General features: G+C 40.5%; 1 long non-coding RNA gene across 1 annotated transcript; it reads right to left on the bottom strand.

Moving 5' to 3' along the window:
* Window positions 1-11,643: 11,643 nt before the first annotated feature.
* LOC115787689 (uncharacterized) lies at window positions 11,644-14,127 on the bottom strand. The gene is made up of 3 exons (XR_004020539.1): window positions 13,953-14,127; window positions 12,970-13,104; window positions 11,644-11,774 (listed from the first exon to the last, which is right to left on the bottom strand). It is a non-coding gene; the product is annotated as an uncharacterized LOC115787689 (long non-coding RNA).
* Between the last annotated feature and the right edge of the window lie 183 nt (window positions 14,128-14,310).

Here is a 14,310-nt window from a genome sequence, read left to right as displayed (position 1 = left end):
AGGCTGCTGCCCCCGTGACCCGGCCCCAGATAAACAGAAGAGGATGGATGGATGGATCAAATACACACAGATTCACCTCCACAGTTAGAATGTTTCAGAAATAAATGATATAAATCTCAAGAGCATTATACTGTACATGAAGCACAAGAAAAAACATACACACTCTCACACAATATCTGCTATACATTCTAAGTCTCTGAATGCATCACTTGTACCACTCCAAATGCACAAAGGGTGTCACATTCATTTTAGTAGGCAGCACAGAGCCAATTTAATCTCAAGCTGGAGCAGTTAAACTGCTGCATAATAATAATAATAATAAAAGAGATGCCCAAACTTAACGGCACATCTCCACACGCACTCAGTCTGCTGTCATTACAAAGAGACATTATTGCTGTAATTCAAAGAAACAAGTTGGCACAGTTCCTAAATGTGGTAATGAGGGCACGGGCAATGTCTTTCTTAACAATTTGCAACATATTGCTTCTTCAAGCAAAATACAGTGAGCAGTCCAAAAATCAAAAAAGCTTTCCTTTTCTTAAAGTTTCACACTTTGTAAAACCATTTGTAAAACCATACAGTGGGCCAGATTGGACCCGTTGGTGAGCTACATAACGTGTGGAAATGTCCATTTCTGTTCCACTCTAATTAATTTGAGCAGATATGGTGAGCCGGTCAGCTGTCGCTATCCTAAGCTGCAACTGCTGCCAACCACCCACACATTCAGACACACATTCAACTCCATTCAAACAGGATCTTCGCAATTCATGAGTTATTTGTTTCTCTTAAAGAGAGTAAGATATGAGAGGTCAGTGTTTCACATCCTTTTGATAATTAAGATAGCAGAATCTACCTGAGAGGAGGATGTCTGCCTTTGTGTGTACATGTGAGTGTGTTTGGAGCACGTTAGACAAGAAAAGAAGAAATGTGAGTAGAGCGGGGAAAAAGCCATACAAAAACCGTGGTAAATGAATGAATGGACAAGGAAGGTCTCGGGTACATGGGAGTGGAGGAGAGAGGCGCTGAGGATGAAAGTGGAGGGAGGAGGAGGAGATGAAGAGAGATTATGCAATCAATCAATATTCTTGACTGTGTGTGCTCTGACCAGAACAACCATTCTAAAATCAATTCCCTCTCTGAGGCTCATAGCAAAGAGGTAACTTTCTCCCTTACTGCTCTTCTAATGACTCTTTTTTCAATGTCTGCTTTTAATCTTTATACATTAGCAGCACTCAAATATCCACCCTCCCCTCCGTCAGCTCCTGACAATGAGAAGACAGTGAGATAGTACCAGCCACGGAAGATCAAAGGTCACATCGATGGCTTACCTAATGAATGCCTTTGTGGTGGGAAAGGTCAATAAAAGGGTCAGCTTGCTTGTATGAAAAGGTGACACCACCCTCTGTGTAAAGTAACGTCTGTGTGTCTGTTAGCAAGTGTGTGAAGTCAGTAAATCATTTTGCCCCTTTACCCTGAGCGTGATGGGACGTAGGCTTTGAATCACCTGTCACATCAGGTGAAGCAGCTCTTTCCTGTTTCATAACACAAGCAAAGTGCATTCTCATTCTGCATATGCGTACTGCTTCAAGTGATGGGCATGCAGCATTAAAAATGTGCATTTCTTCCAACTGTAGTCAGTGCCAGGAGACTGGTGGGGTATGCCCTTGAACACAGGACAAAAACACACCACACACAGGGGCTGGCCTCTCTTTCTCGGTTTCACCAAAAAAAAGAAAGCGAGAGAGAAAACCTTTAATTGCCACTCACATAAACTCTTACCACATATGGGATTTCTGTTTTTGTCTGTCCTTGTTTTCTGTCAATCAGCAAAGCATCAGGAAAGCATCAAAAATAGACACAGAAACTAGGCTCAAAATGCAGTGAACTAGAGTTATCCGTAATTTATGGTACCACGGTTGAGTTCATTTGGGAAGGGAGCAACAGCAGAGCTCATCAGGAAAGAAGGAAAAAACATTAAAGATAAAAAATACAGCATGATAAGCACAGACAGTGGCTGCAGTATACACTTTCCATTGTTTTTAAGCACTCAGTGTCACTTCAAGTCTTTGTATGTCATAACTGTCCTCTTCTTGTGGCTGGCTGATGGACCGACTACAGGACAAGCAAGAGTAGCCCATAGAGCGGTTGTAACACATACAGGATTTATGACACTGCTTCCATGTGACAACATATGCTTTCTGAAGGTTGATGGACAGTCTGAAGCTGCCCACGGACTGCCAACACACTACTACCACTGAACCATAATTTCCCCATTTGTCAAAACAGCCGAGTTTAGCTTAGCATAGCACAGAAACAATAAAAACATTCAGGCTTTTTCCAAATACTTAAAAAACAGTTATGTTTTTAAGCATCAGTTTCTTTCTTCATAAGAACTGTACAGGTGCTGGGGAGGCAGATTTCTACAACTCACCTGTTTGAATTTTAAAGAGGCTTAAAGTGAGAGGGTGTAGCCACTTTGATTGACAGGTGCTAACATGGCAGCTACTTTAGGTAACTGAGGTCACTGAACTGAAGTGCTCCACCATATTTGTACTGCTGATGTGGTTCAGAGGACTTTTTATGAAAATTTCAGGCGAACAGTATATGGCCTGCTGTTTGGCACAGCCCTGACAAAAAGACTGTGCTCCAGTTCTAGTGAGTAAAATTCCAATCTTTTAATTAGCACTAATTAGCAGGTATCTGTGTCTGTGCCATGCACTGATACAGTTGATAACCAAGCTTTATGGATAACTTAGCACCCCAACCTCTGGTCTAAATGTAGTCGAGGCTGAGGCTTCATAATATGTGATCCATAAACTAGCCTTCTAGAATCAAGTTGACCTACAGCCATCATAGGAATTACAGTATTTGTAACTAAAAGAAGTTTAATTTTAAAGTTTAAAGCATTTAAAATAATGCTTAAAATCTTTTCTGACTTTGCCTCAGAACAAGGTTACAAAAAAGTTTTCGATTTATACTGCTGATTATCATACACTGTTCTCTCTGACCAAAGTATTTTATGTAAAATCTTCCATAGTTCAATCACCGGTCGACTGTAGTTTTGGGTGGGATATGGGAGGGAATCATTTTATATCAAACTATTCCTTCAGTTCAGCCCTATAGACTAAATTAAACATGCAAACACTAAAACACTAAGTACAGTTTATGTAAGAGCAAAGGGGGATTTGGGTCATTTGCTTTTTGTGAGCTGTATGTGCGCATGATTTGGCACAGCCAGTGGAAATCTTGGACAACAAGACATTCCCTTTCTGTGGACACACACAGCCAGTGATCGAAGGTTTTCATCTAATCCAGTCTAGATTTATCAAAAGTTGGAAAAACCACATCTCAACAGACGGTTGCTTCAGGGAGACGGAAGGATGATGTGCCCAACAAATATGCCCACGACTCCTAGGCTGATGTATGATATCCCATATCGTGTGGATCAAATTTCAGTTTTTACTGAAATGAGGGAAGTTGCAGGCTCTGGCCAGATGGATAGACAACCATGTTGTGTCAGAAATGAGGTTTGCAAAAATATATTTTCACTCAATCGCTCAACCTTCAACAAATAAAGTGGAATTCTGTGAAAAAAACACTTGGAAATTACTTCCAACCAAAAAAATTAAAAAGATAAACAGAGACATGATCTATGATTAAAATTTTCATCCAGATGCAGAGATACTATTTACAGCAGCAGCAGTAACCTATCAGCTGACAGCTGGCTATAAACTTGTATTTCTTTTAATTTTTTTATTGCAGCTGTTTGAAATAGGCAAAAAAAAAGAAAAAAAAAGAAGAAGCAGCCAGTAAAATATAGAGGCCTCTTAAAACCATCAGTGCATGTAGAATAAATGATTCCTTTCTGCAAAAGATGAGTATGACATCCGCTGTCATTACTCATAAACAGACACTGTAATTAAAACAAACCACAGCAGGGAGAGAAAGTCCTCACCTGCTTATATACAAACGCCTTGTCTGCAGGTCTGCCTCAAACTGTTTTCAGTTTTTTTAGTTTTCCTTCCTTCTCTGCCCTGATGTGGCCTGGCTCACCTGTCAGTAAGGTTATTGTTTTGCCACAGTTACATTATCACCCTTAAATTTTAAACTACGGTTCATGCATTATCCATCACTATAGAGTACACACAAACAGCCATGCAGGGTACCGTGAGGTTAGCCCTCCCGCCTCGTTGGTAAAGTGTTTTTTTTTTTTGTGGTTCTGTGAGACAAACCTCTCTTATTTGTGTCTTTTCTTGTACTGTATGGGGGAAAGGTGACAATACTCAAAATGGGTAGAATTTATCATCACGAGAGTTTGTTTGTTCCACAGTGAACAAAGAATGAAGAATGATTTACTTTCTTGTTATCTTAAGTTTGTGTGCATTTGTTTAGTGCTTGAAGCCAGCCTATAAAGTGTGTATGCAAGCCCTGTTTTAATTGTGGGTAATAAATAATTCACATGATACAAATACCTTTTTGTTTGCAGGAAAATTAAACAGTGCCGATGAAAAACAGTGCAGTTAATGTGCGCTTTTATCGTGAGCTGAAATTACACTCAAATTAAAATGTTGCTGATATTGCTTTTTGTTAAAATATTTACGCAGAAGAAGAAATGCACGGCTCTTTTGATCAGGCTTTCTGACATTTCCCCTTCATAGTTATAAAAACAAATCTGAAGATTGGAACAAAATCCCAAACAACGAGTGCTGGTCACCACATGTTTGTTTGTCAAACTGTTAAAATATCTAAACTACATTCTGGATCTATTTCCCGTATTGCATAAGTTGTGTCTCTCAGCATTTGAGCAGCATCTGCTGTGTGGGCAGCAGCCCTGCCAAGTAAACAAGGCTCTTATTAACTATTAAACATTTCACAGCAGGGACTGCAAAGCACACACACACACACACACACACACACACATGCGCATTAGCACAAAATTGCACAAATGCAAGTACGTTTGAAGAGTAGGTAAATGTGCAGAGTCAGTGGCCTCTTTTTTTTTCCTTCCTCCAGTCACAGTGAAATTGGATCACTCCATCTCTCTCCATCCTTTGTAAGGAGGTTGTACTCTTTAACAACAGGCTGTCCACGTCCCTCTCGCCCTCTATTGGAGGGACATACAGTATGAATGACTTAGTAAGCAGAGTACAAGCCAGTCTGATTCAGCTCTGCTACAGTCCCCTGAGAGTTTGAAACAGGCTCTCTCTCTCTCTCTCTCTCTCTCTCTCTCTCTCTCTCTCTCTCTCTCTCTCTCTCTCCATGTGAGTAACCACCAGATACCATCTTTAGCTAAATTAAGGACAGATGTGCACTAAAACTGGGTCGTTACCCTGACCAGACTGTAAACTCTCAGAAGCATTACACGTTACACTTAAAGCTACAATGCTCATTTTCGGACAGCATGGCGAAACATGGAGTGCTTGTAAGGAGACAAAACTGAGACCTTGGATATTTTTCTCACCTGCCTACTTCCTGTCGTGAATCATGTTTACAAGGTGGAACCACTAGAGGGCCCTGTCATACAGTTAGAGTCCAAAAAAATGGATATTTACACATAAACAGCAACATCAAAGCAAGTCAGTAAAAGATGAGTATGAAGGGGGACTGATTTCAATTAAATCAGTGATTAAATATTTTAATAGTTTGATTTAATCATTGTTCTTCATTTTATTATTATTAGAAATATTCAGTAAATTATGATTTTTTTAAAAGTATGAACATATTAAGTGTCCATAACATAACTTGAGAGGTGTCCTCAAATATCTTTATTTCTAAATCTTATTGTATTCAGTTTATAATTATATAAAATGCAGGAAACTGCCATTTTAGCATATTTGCATGATCACCTAAGTAAAATAAATAACTAACCAAGTTTACTTTGAGTGCCTTTATGGTCTAATCCAGTGGTTTTATTTGCATGCAAACCTGAAATTGACTCATATTGCAAAGAATACAAATAAAGGAAAGCTTGGCTTACATTTGTACAGTATAAGGAGTGCACGTCCGCCCTGAGGGTAAAAAGTCTGCTTTGATGTTTTGATTCTCCACCTCACTCCTGGCCGCAGAGGCAGCAGCGCTCTGAATAACAAAGAAGCCAGTTCACCCAGGAAGGAAACTCCCTGCCTTCCCAAAGGACGTCAGCACAGGGTTTAACAGCTGTGTGTGTGTTTGCGTATTTCTCTGAAACAGAAGGGTGGGGGGGGGGGTGTCAACAGTCACACATTAGCCAGTTCATTCACGTGTACTGTAGACCATCAGCCTCATACCGATATTAACTTGTGAAAACATGCTTTCTCAGAGCAGTTTAATATTAACACGTCTGCTGCTGGTATGAAGCAGATTAAACCACTAAGAAATGCAAACTACAGAAAAGTAGTTCTATTGTAGTATGACAAATTCATGAAACGCACACACCCACACAGAGTTGTAGAGGTGATGTAATAGCTTCCTGGAGCTGCTCGGGAGCAACTCTTCAGGCCTCAGCCAGCTGTAGGCCAGTACATGCAATGGATGCAACAAAGGACTTCCAGTATTCCCAGTATAACTCCTAGTACTGGATATCAGTAAGTGCTGATATCATGTTTTACAGGAAAGTTAAAAACACAGCAGCTTTGCCTCTGTCTACACATCAGTGCCACAGGTTGTTTTCCACAACTCTGAGATAAAAGGCTCCTTTCTTTCTCTTTATTCATTTGGTTCTGTTTGTACCAGAAAAGAAGCGCCGTGTTTCTGATATTTCCTGCACTGCAGTCTTCTGTCAAATCAGACAAAAATGCTTAAAGCTATAGCAGAAGCCTTCAACAGCTTTTGATGACTTTGTTTGTGCACTTATTTGTTTTTTTTTTTTAGTGGAATAGTTTACTCATGTTTTAAATAGAAACAATGTAATCATTGCAGGGGCCTTTAACGATATAAATTAATATTCATTTTCAACATGTCTGAGCTACTTATAGCCAGAGTAAAACAATTTCATATTTAGTTCTAAGATGTCCTGGCAATGAATTTATATCTACTTTGCTAAAGATGTGAAAGTATGTGAAGCTGCGTATCTTTCTCAGCTCATTGTTACAGTACTGAATCGTCCTTGGTCTCAGCTATCAACCATGTGACTTAGCTGTTATCACTTGGAAGCAAGGAGGGAAAATGCTGGCAGGTGAAACAGAAACTAATGTGGATGGAAGCTACTGTAAACGATGCCTCTCCGGGTGATGATAAGATATGATGCTTTTGTATCAGTTTGCTTTAGTTTTTCTTTTAGTGTGACCATGTAATTTTGCCTCCTCTTTCAGCATCACTGCTCATTAAATTGTCTCCTCTCCTTTACCTCAGTCTGCTGCTGGTATGTGGTTGCATCTCCTACACTTGACACTCCCAGTCAAATATCAAAAAGCAATTACTCATTTCCTCTGACCTTGTAGTAATAAGCAGAAGACGCTAGCCTAAAGCCAAAAGGGCTTCATCCATGTGGATTTAAAAGCCTATCCTTCCGCCTCTTTCTCTCTCCCCTGACTGTAATGCATCATTTGCAGATCTGTTTGTGTTGCCCTTGAATCATGGGGAGCATTACCTGGGAATTGGAGTTGACTCTCACATGACTGCTGGGTGACTTCACATTACATAGCTGCACTGTCAGGGAAATATAACCTGGGTGGAGATTTAGAGGAACCGGTGGTGAGTCTGTATTGTATGTGTGGGACTAGTTTCAAGGCTAAACCACAGGATGGCATATCATCATTACTCCTCCATGCTGCAGTCCAGAATGTGTTATTCCCTGAATATAACTAAAGTCCTTCAGAGCAGTGACCTCCCTCCCTCCCTCCTCGCTCTCTAACTCTCCCCTTCTTTCTCATGGTGAAGCTGGCACTGAGCCAGAGAGCTCCTGCTCTGCTGGCCTTCATAGAAATACAGTAGTAAAGTACAGCTGGCACCCGTGATGTGGGTGCGAAAATCGGGGACCATTCCGGCTCTCTGTTAAGTGGAAATGGGCATAATGAGGAGAATAGATAACCAAGCTTTCTCTGTTATTAGGTTTCACTTTCACATACAGAGCACAATGAGTGTGCATTTCTGACAGGTGCCCTGAGCACTGCAGCAGCAGATGCTCAAATACTGTAATTTCTTCAAAGAAAGCCCAAATTACAAACTGAAACTGTTGGTTTTGAAGGACGTGGGCATTCACCAGACTGGACAAATCAAGGGAAGACAAATCCAGATTTATAGGTAATGTTTATTGCAGACTCAGGAGTCTGCAATAAAGAGAGTGTTTCTGAGCTTGACCCATCCATGGCTAATTCAGGAAATCTCAGTCTCAGCTATGCAGATTTTGACCTTAATTATATAGAAAACCAACTCTAAATTGCTAGATTAAATTAAATATTTTGGCTGAGCTTTAAATTGCATCTCACAGTCTTCATACAGTAGCTTTGTTTCATGTGTACTTTGTATTGCTTAGTCATCTGACCTATTCCTTGTCTATTCTGTAACCACTAAACAGTATATATTTGGTCCAGGACTCTTGCTGATTACAGGTCTTTCACTGCAGTCTTGCCTACAAGCAGTTTGCCAAAAGCAGCTGCCTCCTTTCGATCACTCTATTTGGATAATCTGAAAGCCTGTGAAGGCCACCCAAGTCCACTCTCCAATCAGACCTTAGAAAAGAGAAAGCTCTTCAAGCTGCTGTTTTAACCCTTTAACACCCATGTGTTATACAGGTTGCCTGGACTTATTCTATAATTTTGGCTGCAGAATTTTTAAAAAATCAGAAATTCAGGAACCATTTGAATTTTTACAGTAATGTGAAGTGTACATGGTGAAATCTAGGATCAGCTGTTTTTTCTGTGTTCAGACAGCAGTAACTTGTGAATGCTTTGTTCTACTGTAATACCGAATATTTCTGTAAAGCTCGTCTTCATTCCAAAGCTGTTGTAATTTTCTGTCTAGCACAAACAGTAATGGAGTTACGGTCATTTAAAAAGTGCATGTGAAATGGGCTCGCCAGCGAGCACATGGTAAATAAAAAATTAAAAGGTTGGGATATTTGGGATGTTTCGTGTTGTAATCGCTTACTAAAACCACATTGGGGAAAAAAAAATGAACAAAAACATGGGTTCTTGTGGAAGTTCTCATATGTGCTGAGAGTCATGCTGGTGGTTGAGAGAAGTGTAGGTGTCTGCATGTCTCTGCACAGTTGTGTGCTGTTGCTTTCAGCCACAAGGCCACCGACAGTCGCCATAAATATCAGTTGTGACATCGCAGTAACCACGGGGTTTCCTTGGGTATGTCCAGTGGAAAGAAAACGGATGTTTTCTAATATCTCAATGCATGCCATCATACCAACCATGAAACCTCACAGGAATTAGACAATTGCTCTCAACTCAAAGAAACACATGCAAAGATTTTAAAGGGTTATTTTGTAACGCAAATAATTTTCTTCAAAGGAAGAAATGAAATGCTCCGAATAACTGTGGAATTGAAATTCCCTGTAAAGCATCATGCTTGAAGTCTTCATGAAAGCGAAAGATCGAGGAGGAACTTTGTCTGGTGGCTGCTTGTTTCTGAAACAGCAGCTTTATGGGTATTGTGGTCTTAATATGGAAAAAAACTCTCATGCAACAATACCACAGGTCAAAGATGGGTTTGGGTTTTTTTGTTTCTTTTTTTGTTTGTTTGTTTCTATTACAATTTCTTCAAACAATATTTGACAGGCTGTATTGATATTTATAGACACTGCTTAAATAGAACTTACTCTGCTGAAGCGGACTAAAGTATTCGTGTGGGCCCCAATGCTCTCACAGGCAGTGACATAACAAATGTTTTCAATTTTCACTTTTAATATATACAATTAAATTAAAAAAACTGTGAAATAATTAAATGTTAAGATTGAATTATATGGTATACATAGTCATCAGCCACTTTATTAGGTTAGAACTGGGTTGGACCTCATTTTGCCTTTAGAACTGCTTTAATTCTTGTGGCATGGATTCAACGAGGGGCTGGAAACATTTCGCAGAGATTTTGGTCCATACTGACATGATAGCATCACACAGTCGCTGCAGAGTATCCATGATGTAAATCTCCAATTCTACCCAAAGGTGTTCTGTAAACTGAAAGGTGCTTTGTTGGATTGAGATCTGATGAGGAGGAGGAGGAGGAGGCCATCTGAGGACACTGAACTCATTGTCATGTTTAAAAAACCAGTTTAAGATGATTTGAGCTTTGTGATGGGTGTCTTGCTAGAAGTAGCAATCTGAAGATGGGTACACTGTGGTGATAACGGGATGGACATGGCACTCAGTTAGTACTAAGGGGTCCAGAGTGTTCCAAAAAAAAAATCCCCCACACCATTACACAAGCAGCAGCAGCATGAACTGCTGATACAAAATAGGATAGTTCAATGCTTTCATGTTGTTTACACCAAATTCTGATTCTGGCCATCTGAATGTTGCAGCAGAAATTGAGATTCATCAGACCACCTGGTGTGATCTTCTGCTTCTGTGTAGATCTGCTTTGAGGTTCAACGTGTTTGCATTCAGAGATGCTCTTTGCATGCCTTGGTTATAACAAGCAGTTATCTGAGTTACTGTTGCCTTCCTATCAGTAGTCTGACCATTCTCCTCTGACATCAGCAAGGATTTTTCACCCAGAGAGCTGATGATCACTGGCTATTTTCTCTTTTTTGGGCCATTCTCTGCAAACCTTAGAGATGGTTGTATGGGAAAATCCAAATAGATCAACAGTTTCTGAAAGACTTAGACCAGCCCATCTGGCACCCAAACCCATGCCACATTAAAGTCACTTGAATCACCTTTCTTCTCCATTCTGATGCTCAGTTTGAAACATCAGCAGGTCGCCATCACCATGTCTACGGGCCTAAATGCACTGAGCTGTTGCCGTGTAATTGGGCTGATTTATGTTAAGGGTTGAATTTGTGTGCCTAATAAATTGGCCAGTGAGTGTATTATTGTTAGAATAACCAACAAACCAGAATAATGCGTCACAAAATATCATGGAATTTCATTAAAATATTACTGTTTAGCAGTCACATTTCAATGGGAACAGAAAACATTTCCATAAATACTCTGTGATCTTTATTACTGAATTCTTTTATTGTTTATGTAACAAAAAAAGGCAGCCTTATTTATTTAAAGCACCTTTATCAAAGCAACATCTTGCTTTGAATGTTTGTTCTCGTGTTTCCTGACAACTCATTGTTCTGCACCAACTGTAAAAATGTCATCTGGAGCAACTGCACATTATTTCACACGTCACGTCAACCACAGGACATGTTTGTTTTTTAAAGGAGCACAAATGTAATTTTATATTGAAGAGTGGGAATCTACAACTTTGATATTACTGTTGCTTTCTCCACAAAAACATCAAACTCACAGCTGGATGTAAGAGGAGGAATATTTAGTGAGATGGAGACTATAATGAAATGGATATCAGCTGGAAAAAACACAAATTAAAGGCCAAAAACAACAATGAACTGATCCTGTGAGCATATATTATCTTGTTAGCACCCTAAAGTCGAATAAATCTTCACTTGGTACCACACAGCAACAGTTAGAACAGTATAACAACCTCCCTAATACTGTGTAGATTCTCCTTGTGCCACTAAACAGTGCTGAGTGGACCACTGGTGGTGACCTGTAATGATGGAGGGACAGTGCCAGCAGATCCTTTGGGTCCTGAAGGTTCAAGCCAGTTCAGAGCTGTTTTTTCAGAGCAGTGTGGTGGGCCGGATGGAGGGAGGCTGCTGCCACTGAGGAGTGTCACTGCAATGGGAGGGGGTGTATGCATCAAAGTAACATCCATACATTGTAAAATATGATCACTGTTATTCACTTCACCTGTCAGTGTTGTGTTAAGTTGTGGCTGATATGTGCAAGTCTTTACTTTTGTTCAACAACTATTCAAAGACATCAAGTTGCACTGCAGTCGAAGGTTTTCATAGTTATCATTATTGTTATTCAGTCATTCATTCAGCACTCTAGTGCTATATGTGCTCACTTGAGCACCAAATGTTCAGGTGAACATCCCAAATATATCTATTGCTAAAAGCCCAGCTTTTCATATGAAACTCTATTGTTGTAATCTGTTAAAAAAACCCAAAAAATCATCGCTAAATAATTAATGCACTGTAATCGTGGCAGTGCCATTTGTCCCATGCTGGCATTTCCCTGTGTCAAAATGGCCTTTCTAAAGTTGGCTTTAGAAAGATTAAAATACTCTGAAGATTACATCAGCTTGGATCCTCAAACTACGCAAAAGAAAATTTACCACCTGATCGCTATTGTCTTATAGTGACCAAATATGGATCGCTTCACGCAGCAACTTCCTGTTTGCGTTCAAAATAATGACGTGATTACACACCACAGTCTGGATCAGACTGTGTCACCACAGTCTGATCCAGTTTGAACACTGTTTTTTGCTTTGTTTTGTTTTTTTATATGACCTCAAAAAAAATTTCAGTTCTATGTCAAATTTCCTGATACGCTCAAAAACAGGAACAGAACTATAGCTCGTAGCTATTTTTAGACCTAGACTTAAACTGTAAGATCTAAACTGTCTGTTGTCGGCGTGTGAATAAGAGCAGTAGACACATTTGAATCTGCTTTACATAATACCTTATTTAGATTGACATTTTGATACAAGTGGAAATTTGAGATTAACATCCCCTCGCTCTTTGACTAACATAAATTTGAACAAAACAAAAAACATTTCAGTGTAAAACGAAAAAAAAAAAAAAAAGAGTAGGAAGGTGATGATATTCTGATTTTTGAGGGGGAATTCAGTTCAAATGTTCAGATGTTGACATATAGCATGAGAGGGGATTTCAGGTTACTCTGTTTAGTGCTAAATCGTGATGAAATGCAAATTTGTTATGACTATGTGACTGTTTGGCTCCAGCCTACAATAAAAGACACAAATGCTGACATGTGGAAACACAAAGAAAATTTGTACCCATACCAAATCTCCCCCAAATGTCACTTGGTGCACTTGTGGTGGCTGGTTTGGATCCATGCATGGGAATCCCCATTTGGCTCCCCTCTCACATTTGACCCGTATTTTGCCCTCACATCAGCTTATCCAGAGAATGGGAGGCTGAAACGAGTGTGGCAGAGACTTCAGAGAGCAAATCACTGAGATGAGAGAACTTTGAACGTCCACTTGGAAAGAAAAAAAAAAAAAAAAAGCTGGGCAGGTGTTTGAGTGGGAGAGATGATTCAAAATGAACCAGTTTGGTATGTGTGTGTGTGCACGTGTGTGCACGTGTGTGTTTGGAGAATGATGAGGCCAGACCAGCGTGATGGAAAGCCCAGCCGACTGCTAACACAAACATAGTAGGGGGAGAAGAAGAGAAAAGAAGGGGGAGGGTGTGGACCTCAGAAAGGTGGGGGAGGAATGACACAGGGGAAGAGTGGTTTGTGTCGGGATTACAACAATGACAACTGTCATTAAGATACTGATGTTGGCCAGTACTGATGACCAGGGCAAAGGACCTGTTTACACTAGAGTCCATTATCAAGTTTGCTCAGCAAAGAATACCTCTATTTTTGTGCCTTCTGGTCTCCCCAAAACCCTCACTGTCACCTTCAGCCTGGAGAGAGAAACTCTGTGGAATCTGCTTTTCAGAGATGTTTCACACACTTAGAAAAGACTGTGGTGTGTGTTTGCATCATTATCATAATTGAGAGTGACTGCTGGGAGTGTGGATGGGGAGGTGTTGGCACTACCCCCCTCAATAAATTCCCATTGGACAAATTGTGTGAATGAATGAATGAATGAATGAATGAAAGAGGCTGGTTAGCCCGGCTCCACGGCTCCTGAGCGACAGATGGGGTCAAACAGAGTAGATAAGGGTGATCTTATTGCTGCGCCTCGGTTCTGACTGTTGGCACACTCGCAATCACTGTTTAGGCTACATGCCAAGCAAAATATATCTGTTTTACCTTGTAGACCTCCACCAGAGACGAGCAAGCCAAAGATGGTGCGCTATTGTGTCTTCTGTCGTTGCGTAGCTGTTTTCCTCCAGGATAAAACTCTTCAGTTATTTTGGCTCTACTCAGCGGAGCAGCCGGCTAAGAGGTTACTCTATGTCATTGGAATCTGCGCACAATGGAATCAGACCCCCCTCCCGCCTGTAGCACCAGCCTGTGAACCCTTCTGCAAGAGCTCTGGTTTTTACTGATTCCCCCCCCCCCCCCCCCCCCAATCCACGCAGGTCCTTGCACGCAGCAGTCCCCTCATGGCTCCCTGAAGAAGCAATATAAACACGAGTGTTTCACTTGGAATGCAGCACAGTGCAAC

Source organism: Archocentrus centrarchus, chromosome 11, assembly GCF_007364275.1.
Source record: "Archocentrus centrarchus isolate MPI-CPG fArcCen1 chromosome 11, fArcCen1, whole genome shotgun sequence".
Classification (NCBI taxonomy): Eukaryota; Metazoa; Chordata; class Actinopteri; order Cichliformes; family Cichlidae; genus Archocentrus; species Archocentrus centrarchus.
The sequence above is the reverse complement of the archived record's forward strand: the minus strand, read 5'-3'. Positions and strand labels throughout refer to the sequence as shown.